General features: G+C 32.7%; 1 long non-coding RNA gene across 2 annotated transcripts; it reads right to left on the reverse strand.

Annotated features, from left to right (window-relative positions):
- Positions 1 to 4,651: 4,651 nt before the first annotated feature.
- On the reverse strand, positions 4,652 to 9,449 carry LOC113734811 (uncharacterized). Of its 2 annotated transcripts, none has more exons than XR_011842105.1 (3): positions 9,035 to 9,449; positions 5,795 to 7,789; positions 4,652 to 5,023 (listed from the first exon to the last, which is right to left on the reverse strand). It is a non-coding gene; the product is annotated as an uncharacterized lncRNA (long non-coding RNA). The 2 variants fall into 2 exon arrangements; XR_011842104.1 differs by having other exon boundaries at positions 5,795 to 7,792; positions 9,035 to 9,448.
- Positions 9,450 to 9,969: the final 520 nt, after the last annotated feature.

Genomic DNA, 9,969 nt, shown 5'->3' on the forward strand with positions numbered 1-9,969 from the left:
GACAGAGGGTGAATCTAATGTAACAATTAAAGCAAATGGGCATTCCACAGGAGATTGCTACAAGTGAAGAAAACATTATTCCTAATGAAGCAATTTGCATTGAGATTAGCAAATGAAGTCAATGTATTGGTGCAAGTCATAGTAGTAGCAAAGGCTTTGATTTATGAGAGATGACTAACAAGAACATAGATGATCAAATCCTTTGAAGACACTGGAGAACCAATAACAGCAAATGAATTTGATAGATGCTTTAGATTGCACAAATAGTTATTCATAAATTAGTTTCCTTTCTTAAGAGAGTTTCAAATCGTAGTTCACAGGCACTAACTGATCAATAGATCATCACTCTAAATCACCTAAACATCACGAGATATAGGTAAATCATGAATATCTTGGAAAATATCCTTTGGAAGCCTAGCATTTATCCAAGAGTAGAGGTTTTAGTTAGTTCTAAGACAAGCCATACATTGTGGAATTAAAAATTGCATTACCATTGGAATCAAGAACAACTTGAGAAGGGATAGGAAAAATTCTGTCAACTTAAACCATCAAATTGTCACCAAAAAGAACATGAACAAACTTGGATTTCCACAAAAGTTAATTAATGGAATCAACTTTAAGAGGAACAAGATGAATAATATTTGGAGCCACTAACATAGACATGGCAGAAGTAGGCATGATTAGAGAGAGGACATAGGAAACAAATGGTGAATTTATAAAAGTCAAATGACTTGAAGAAGGAAAAGAAAAGAATTAAGAGGAGCAAGAGTTTAAGTTGGGATTAAAATAGTAATAGTTAGAGAAATAGAAACAATTGCAAGAATAGATAGATCTCATCAGAATCGAAGCACTAACAAAAGATTGACTTTCTATTGCTATTGAAGGAGTGATCTCAGATGGAATAGCTATTAGAAACAAGAATAGTAACAAATTGTTGGTGATTACCAAGGGGTTTCTGATACAATGAAAATATATAAATTGTGTGAAAGTTGATCACTTCTTTTATATACAAACTAATAGTATAGAATACAAAGGTGTATTTAGCCTTATACAAATGTACAAGTTACCAGTTAACTATAAGCCTACATAGTTTCTGTATGTGCTTCCCCTTCATTGATATCCTTTGAGACATGTACTGCTTTCTCAGAGTAGTTTGAGGTTGCAAAAGCATTTACCAATGTTTAATAGTTGAAACTATTATCTCAATCCTACTAAGTTGTTCGTTGCCTACATAACTGTCTTAAAACTTTCCATGCTTTAATTGGGTAATCCCAAAAATGTATAAAGGCTTATTAGATATAAATGATAATTTTGATAAGCTCTTTAGAATTCGTTGGTATATGTTTCATGAGCTCTTGTTCTTCTTCAAGAGTCTGCTTAGTTTGATGCATGTTTATGTAACTATAGTGTTGAATCAATACCTTAAGTATTGCACTTGTCATTTATAAATCTAAAATGATTTCTTGCCACATCGATTAAATTAGAGTGATTGCAGGTGTCTAGAACAGTATAGAAGTAACATAATTTGGTTCAAAATTTGAGAAATCAAGTCTTGCAAATAAATGATCCTTTCCTTGGGATTATTTTAAATATTTGAGGTGCCATTTTAATGTCAATACCAATCACATGAAAGTTATCCTGATTGGAATAATAAATTTGAACATATAAGATGTAGCTAAACAACCTATCAATGGAACTATATTAAACTAACTTAAAAAATAAGATGTTAATTAAGACGTGATTATAGTGAAGAAGTACACTATAAAATTGCTTAGAATATCAAGTAAATCAACTGATAAATAAAATAAAGACAATTTAAACTACTTATACAATAGCTACAAAGGAGGTGGGGATGATGATTGCGGTTACCTAGGCTATCATGTGTATAGATCAACTTTCTTTGTTAAGGTGCACTATAACCATTTTCCCTCTTTTCTAGACTTATATACTTGTATCTAAATTCAATTTTATTGGTTTTCTTTCTATTCCTTTCTATTTTTTTTTATCTTAACTCAATAGCTAGTTAGTTTTTTCTTGAGTTTATTTTTCTATAACTGCTAGATGTTATGAGTTTTCATTTTAGAAGCCTATGTTTATCTATTAACAAATTAATTTTTGATCTCCAATCCATGGATGCTTAACCAGTTCAACCCAAATAGAGTTAAAAAGGGGAATGCCAACTATAGATCTAGAGTTTTAACTTTTTCCCCCTACATGGATGGATCTATTAGTACTTGTATATATATAATTCGTATGCGAGGATGTACTAATGAAGGGTTTGGATTGATCTATGTTCTATTGCTAAATTAGGACCAAAGTATTCTTACTATATATCTAGACAATATTGACAAATAAATGCAGAATTGATAAAAAAAAAAAATATTATAGGCTTCATTGTGGTAACTATTACTTCATTTTAAATATAATCAAACAATATGTAGAAGCCAGATTGCACGAGCATGGGCTAATTGGATGTATTCGCTTGTAATCTGGAATATTTATATTCAAGTTTAATTTAGAAAAAATTAGAAATGCGGTGCAAGAAAAATCTCCTTGACCTTCTTTCAGCAAGATGATGTTTCTAAAAGTTTGATCCCCTAAAATTGATCTTGTTAAAGAGATGCTTAATCCTATTCCTATATGGAATAAGCTTCTGAATCTAAAATTGTACTATTACTGTGCTTAAACTCTTAAAAAACTTGCTAGTTTCGGTAGTACACTTTCATTCTATGCTCAAGTATGTGGGGGATAAATGCATATTATGCTTTACTGGGTAAAAATTCTTATGTAAATAAGCATGGAGCTAAGAAATTGTAGGAAATAATATATGAATGGCTTCCTCCAAAACGTAATTTCTGCTCTAAATTTAGACATTCTACTTATACTTGTATATGCAAGTCTTGAATGAAAATAGATGGATTCCTAAACAACAATTAACTAGGAATAATGCCGAATACTCTAGGGTAAAAAGGGTGAAAGTGATCAATCAGCTAATTATTTAGAGTTAGCAAGTTCAGCAACATGAGACGCATAGTTATTAAAGTTAACCCAGTCAGTTACTTGGCAAAAGGACCAAGTGGAGGTCACTAGTAAAGCCAATAGGTTGGTGATTGAACTACTGTGTCACTAAAATAATATTTTTAAATAAATGTAATGTATTAGTTATCTTAATATGCATAAAATCTATAATACAATACTTTAAAATATCAATTGTTTTATTTAGAAATATATGTTATGAATATGTAAATATTTTAAAAGATTTAGTTTTTCATATGTCATACTTTATAAATAATGAAATGTATTCAACAATAAAACAACATTATTTTATTTATAAAAATAACAATTTTTAAAGAAAAAGAATTATTTTTTGTTAATATTTTGCCTAGAAATTATTTGTTTAAATATCAACTATTGTAACATGATAATAATAGTTTTAGTTTGAAAGTTGAATCAATTATATAATAAAAATGTTAACAAATATATTTGAAAGGGCATCGGTCAACAAGTGAAAGTTTAACCTAATGATAAAGTCTCTTGTATAATAAAGAAGATATCCAAGGTTCAAAACTTAGCAAAAGTAGGCTGCATTGGGTTTTAATAGGTTGACTTCTCATTCAATCAGATTACCAACCTACTGGCCAGTTCATAAGGTTCAGGGTTCAATTACCCCGTTGGATGACATTTAATAAATAATGATGTCTTCAATTACTCTAGATTTAAGGATGTACTTTCTACAGCAGACAAGGGAGTATAATCTACTAGGGTCTTTAAGGATGATAGTGAATTCTACAAAAATCTTTGAGATATTAAACAAGATAGGTGAATAAAAGATTTTTCAACCTAATTTATAGTTGGAGGTCTTCCTAAATGGAGTTATGGTTGACGTTTAATAACTACTAGGAGGCATAACCACGCGTTGCGTGGTGGACTATTGATATAATACAAGTGCCCAATGAAATAAAATTCATGTATATACCATATTAGATTTTATTGTCATTTTAAAGTACATATATTGTACTTTGAAATTGTGTTGATAAAATTTGAAAGCAAATAGATTGTATTGAAGAACATAAATAGTAGCTCCACCAAAACTCATCCAAAACAAAATGTGTATGAACTTAGAATTTAAAAATGCTAATACTACATTTTTTTTGTTTCATGCAATTAAGGAGAATCTCAAGGATTTACAATAGTAAAAAATAAACAAACAAATCTCATATCAGCTTAAAATGATAAGATGACCACCACAAATATGGCAGTTAACAACTTGAAGGAGCAAAGAAACGATTATTGTATAAAATGTTATCAACTATAAGCACGAAAAAAAGTAGTATTTTTCTAAATTTGAAAAAAGAAAAAAAAATAATCTAGGTAAGACAGAAAAGATTGATAGCAGCTAGACAATTTTTCAAGAGTAGCGAGATTGGACACGCCCATGATTTCTTGGCAAGTTTGTTCATCGTCTACCAAGATTGTTTATTCGACTTATTCGTTTCTTTGTCTTGTACTTTTTCATTATTGCACAAAAAACTCTTTTGGGTTCAACCTAGAAAAGGTGGCCTCAGATAGAGAAACGTGGACTATATCTTGTTTAATATGTTGTATACCGTTGTCAGATAAACAATTGACTGTCGACAACTATAATCAAGAATTGTCAAAGAAATTATCCAAGGCATAATGCTTGATCATTTCTTTTCAGCTCTATCATAATAAAGGTAATCTTCTACCCAATATGGTGACCTGTTTGGCATAGCAATATTGATTACAACACCTATACTCAAGCCTGCACTATCACTTGATACACCATGTTCATCTTCTTTTTTTTCGGATACACCACGTTCATCATTGCAGTGAAAAAAGAAGAGATCATCACTGTGAAACCTTTTAAGTCATATGTCCCATCTCTTTTTTACACTGAACGTCAAAGCAGAGGATTTGATATCATCTTGGGGGGCACCTGGAGCGTGAACTGAACTTTCATCTTCATGGGAGCTATCTTAGCTTTGCCATCTTCCTCTTCAATCTAAACACAATGCATTAGAAAGCTCAATTTAGTGAACAAAAGTTTTCACTATTAGAAACGTTGATCAATGATGCAGAAGGAAGCAGAAGACAACCCAAACATACAGTCATGGGTCTTTCCTAATAGGTGTACCATGTATTTCATACATCAACAAAGCAACAGGGAGCTTAGTAAATGGAACTCATGAAGCTCCTTAAACAGTGGCTATTAGTGAAAACAGAAAAAAAATAATGGCATGATATGGCATCTTGCAGTCTACAGGAGCTAATTTTTGTCACATACTCAAAATTATGCTGTAGATCTCATCAATTGAAATAGAACATCTATTTCAAGTTGAATTCATTTATTCTTTTTAAGCTTTTTCACATTTGTTCTTTGGACTGTCTGACAAGTATTATACACAAATATAATATAGAAGATATAGAATAGAAGATAAGTTCCAGTGACTATCTCATGTCTTACTGATTAATAGATCAACAAATTATGCTCAACGAAACAGAATAGAAAAATATTTTATGAAATCCATGCTCACAGTCTCACCAGATAGGGAAAAAACACAAGTACAATTTGTTTTATGCGGTAATCTATCTCTAAGGTTTTGAGTAAGACAACTAATTGGGCTCAAGTTGAACATTCACCTATCATTTTAAATAAGTAATTATACTTCGAGTCAACATTCAGGCAATTAAAATAAATATTGCATGTCAAGTTAATACATATCACTTAGCAGCCGAAGACGATGAAATTAATGCAAAAAAATAGAACACTTACCCAAAGAGATGTCCACCCTAGTTGCACATCTGAATCATAACCAGTTTTAAATTTGAAGTCCTTGCCAACTCTGTATTTATACATTGTGCTCCAATCATTTGAATCAAAATTATACCAGTACTTGTCTATGTGGAAGATCAGAATAAAATAATATATTAATGTGAAAAATCGAAACACATATATCAATGGGAACGACAAAAGTTTTGCAGATTGGCTCCATCACCTAGTGGCTTCTTTCTCTAGTTAAAAGCACATCCCTCCTTTTTAAGGTTTACTTATAAGGAATAAGAAACATTTATTTCTATGTCATAATCATCATAAAGTCATAAGAAACTTGGAAGCAATTCTTTATGGACTGTAAACTGATTATACATAGGGTGATAGCATTGTTGCAATAAGCATCACAGGCAAAAATAAAATATGCAAGAAAATAAACAAGAAATCAACCCCTGCTTGCTGGAATTTAGTCAAATTTAGAAAATGCAAAACATTATACCAAAATTTAATCCACTGTCAAGTATCACAATAGAATCATATTACAAAATTCGGTTTAACATAAAATCCATTTCCCAAACTAATGGAAAATAAACTTGCCATTCCTAAGGCTGCTTTCTAATTCTCTGCTATTCCAAAAGATTTAAGTCATCTTCTCAAGCTTAGGCCACCAGCGTGCTGGCGGTTGTAGATTCACTACAAGCGAGAGTTTCGTGAGTATCTGGTCAATTAAAAAAGAACAAGCAATAATGCCAAGTCACCAATTACATAATGAACAAGCATATTAATCACCGATGCAAAAATACCCTTACTGCATTCTATAATCACCGAAAAATTTTGGAGGGTCTGCTTTACAAATGCAGGTAGATACATAGCTAATGAAAAAGGAACACTAACACACACAATGCCACCAACATGGCTAACAAAGAAAAATAACCAAACCAGGAAAACAATGGCCAAAAGAAATGCACATAAAAAGCAAAAACAAGAAAATAAACCAGCGACCACAAGCTTGAGCATTCAACAACTTTACAAATCAAAAAATCAAAAGGATATAGGAATTACAAGAGACACAGACCAAAAAAAGAATAAATTTCTTTACATATGAAGAGGGAAAAAACAGATCTAACAAAAAAAAGCCACCGCCACCAAGAGAATGAAAATATAAAGTCATAATTTGTCTCATAAGACCTGATGTTCTCTGTGTTGACAAGAAGATAGAAGCAAAATTAGATAAATAAGATTAATGGAATACATAATTTTCCAATTTTTAAGGAAAATAGTAGAGGGGCAAAACTTCTTTCTTCTTGTACGTGAATCAAAAAGATACTTACAGAATAAAAAGTTTCAAAGTAAAATAAAGAAAAGCAAAAATACAAAAAACAGAACATAAAAGATGTTTGCTCCAAGGAATGATACTTCAAACATCATTTGCACTTGGTAGGAAAAATCATTATTCTAATCTTTACAAATTGTAGACTGACATATGATTTAAATGCAAAACTTATTCTTTCCTCCTATAATAAATATATGGACCATATAAAACATAGAAAATTAAAGGAAACAAAAGAAATATACTAAGAATCCAAATAGAGACACCAGCGAAGCTAAGAGGAGAAAAAACAAACGACAAGGTTCAAACCATCATGCAAACTATAACAGCTCATAGCATGCCAATCGAAATCACAAAAGCAAGCTTTCATTTCCCAAAAATGTCATTGATGGCTTGACTAATTGTGGAGCAATATCTCTTTGTCACACTCTTCTAACTTCCTTACTTCATAAGGATCCATTGGAACTCACACAAAATAACGTAAAAAATCATGGACCAAACAATAGAATAATTGGAGAGTCTAAGAGGAAATAAACCTCAGCGTCCCCGTGTGGGCAATTTTCACACGACCAACCTAGAAAACATAAAGCAGTGTGGTCCACTCAATTGTAGATCTGTTGACCTCAGATATGCGAATAGTCCCGATAGCAATAACTATTGTTGAGTGCCTGCTGCCAAATAAAAGGCCATAAACAAAACATCAACATAGACAGTAATGCAAAATTAGCCCAAAAGAAGCACAAGTATCAACCTATAAAACAAACAAGCTAATATCAGACCCCTTCAAGTCCTATTATACTAAAAGTAATCAATTTCCTGCCAAACCAGTGCACCTACAGGTATACACCTATCCATAACTGTGTACTCACAGGTAATACCTTATGCTCAGGTGAACAAACTCGACAGAAGACCACTTTAACATATCAATGGAAATTAGGCAACAAATATTTTTTTAAACAAAAAACTACAAATGGCTTAGTTCAGTGCATCAAAGTAGCTATACAATGCGATTCCAATTTGAACATCAAATAAAAAACTTTAGACACTAAACAATAGTGCAACTCATGTCCTGATGCATCTACCTTTCTTGAAGTCATAAAGTGAATTACCTACATTAATATTCTCATACCAATGTAACAAACCAACCCTTAGTAGTGTACTTTATTGCCTTGAATAAGTAGCGAATCTGAGATTCTTCTCAAGTCTCAAGCCCATTTACACAATGATCATTGTGGGCAAAAATCATATATAGACACACAAAGATCATCTCACTTAGATGGATATCTCTGAAAATTTCCCCCAACTCTACGTTAAAACTGCCAGAGAAACCCGTAAAAAGTGAAAAAAAAGGGGCTTGGTAGCCATTTCCACCAGCCAAGAAATTTATTAGCAACCAACAACGTCAATAATAGCCAAAAAAAAAAGTAAGAAACAGAAACACATGTGTATCACGGAAAGGAGCGTACAGAACAAAAAGGCTAATGGAAAAAATGAAATAAAATCAAGGGAAACCATTTGTACGGTCAAACTTTCTGAATAGCAGTAACACAGAAAGGAGCGTACAGAACAAAAAGGCAAATGGAAAAACGAAATAAAAACCCAAGGGGAAACAACAATGAAATCCACAGAAAAAAAGATCATATCCAGGGAAACCATCTGTACGTTAAGGTCAGTGCTACAACTCCGCAGAGATCTTTATAATTAACGGCAGTATTACTCCCTTACAACTTATTTTTTTTTAAAAAAAAGGGAAATTGCTGACATTTATAAGCAAAGAACACTGACCAGCAAGAATAAGGGTGAGATACACCATTGAAATAGCATCAAAAGTAGGATAAGGATTAAAGCAAACACCGGCCAACAACAAATTGCAGCGAAAAATAGGGAAAAAAACCATACGAAGCAAAACGCACCAGTAAAAGAAGCTCGGCGAGACCGGAAAATAGCACTAAGAAGACGTAACCAAGTTCGCAACCAAGCTGGCCAGAGAAGGCGGTGAGAGGAAGGAGCTCATAAAGGGGAGCCGGTTCAAGGGCACAACCAATTTGAGAAAATCGAAATGAGAAAGCAGATGAGAAAACCCTAGGAAAAAGGGGCACAGCCAACCCGTCTTGGAACTCGGACGCCAGCGGAAGAGACAGCCATGATATATCACGCCAATTACCATTCTTGAGAAAGGTCTGCTGTTACCTCCGGACAATGCAGCTGGGAGAGTCGGGAAAGGAAAGAAACTGGTACGGCATCCATTCCAAAGCAGAAAACTCATGGGCAGCCCAATTACCCGAATCATTTCAATGGAGCATCTGGAGAAGCGCGAACTTACAAAACTCACGTGAGCGGCACATGACGACGACAAAACCTCTTGGCACGTTGTATGTTATGTTGATAATGATGCCTTCAGTTACTCTGGATTTAAGGTTGTACTTTCTACAGACAAGGGAGTATAACCTACTAGGGTCTTTAAGGATGATAGTGAATTCTACAAATATCTTTGAGATATTAAACAAGATAGGTGAAGAAAAGATTTTTCAACCTAATTTATAGTTTGAGGTCTTCCTAAACGGAGTTATGGTCGATACTGATTCTATTAGTAATAAGTAGGTGGATTATAACTTACCTATTCAGTAAATAGGAGAGGTGCTCATAAGAGTAAATTTAAAATGAATCTCAAGTCTTAGAATATTAAAGGGTTTAAGACCCTCTTAGCAAGTAATTGTACATAAAGATATAGTAAATTATTAACCTTGTTTACTTGATTTATTAGAGGCAAAAGTTGATATGAAAATAATGGTTTAGTATGTAGTAGGAGTTTATGATCACAGTATTATACTCATAATGCTTTGCATTG

The sequence above is a fragment of the Coffea arabica genome, chromosome 3e, assembly GCF_036785885.1.
Source record: "Coffea arabica cultivar ET-39 chromosome 3e, Coffea Arabica ET-39 HiFi, whole genome shotgun sequence".
Classification (NCBI taxonomy): Eukaryota; Viridiplantae; Streptophyta; class Magnoliopsida; order Gentianales; family Rubiaceae; genus Coffea; species Coffea arabica.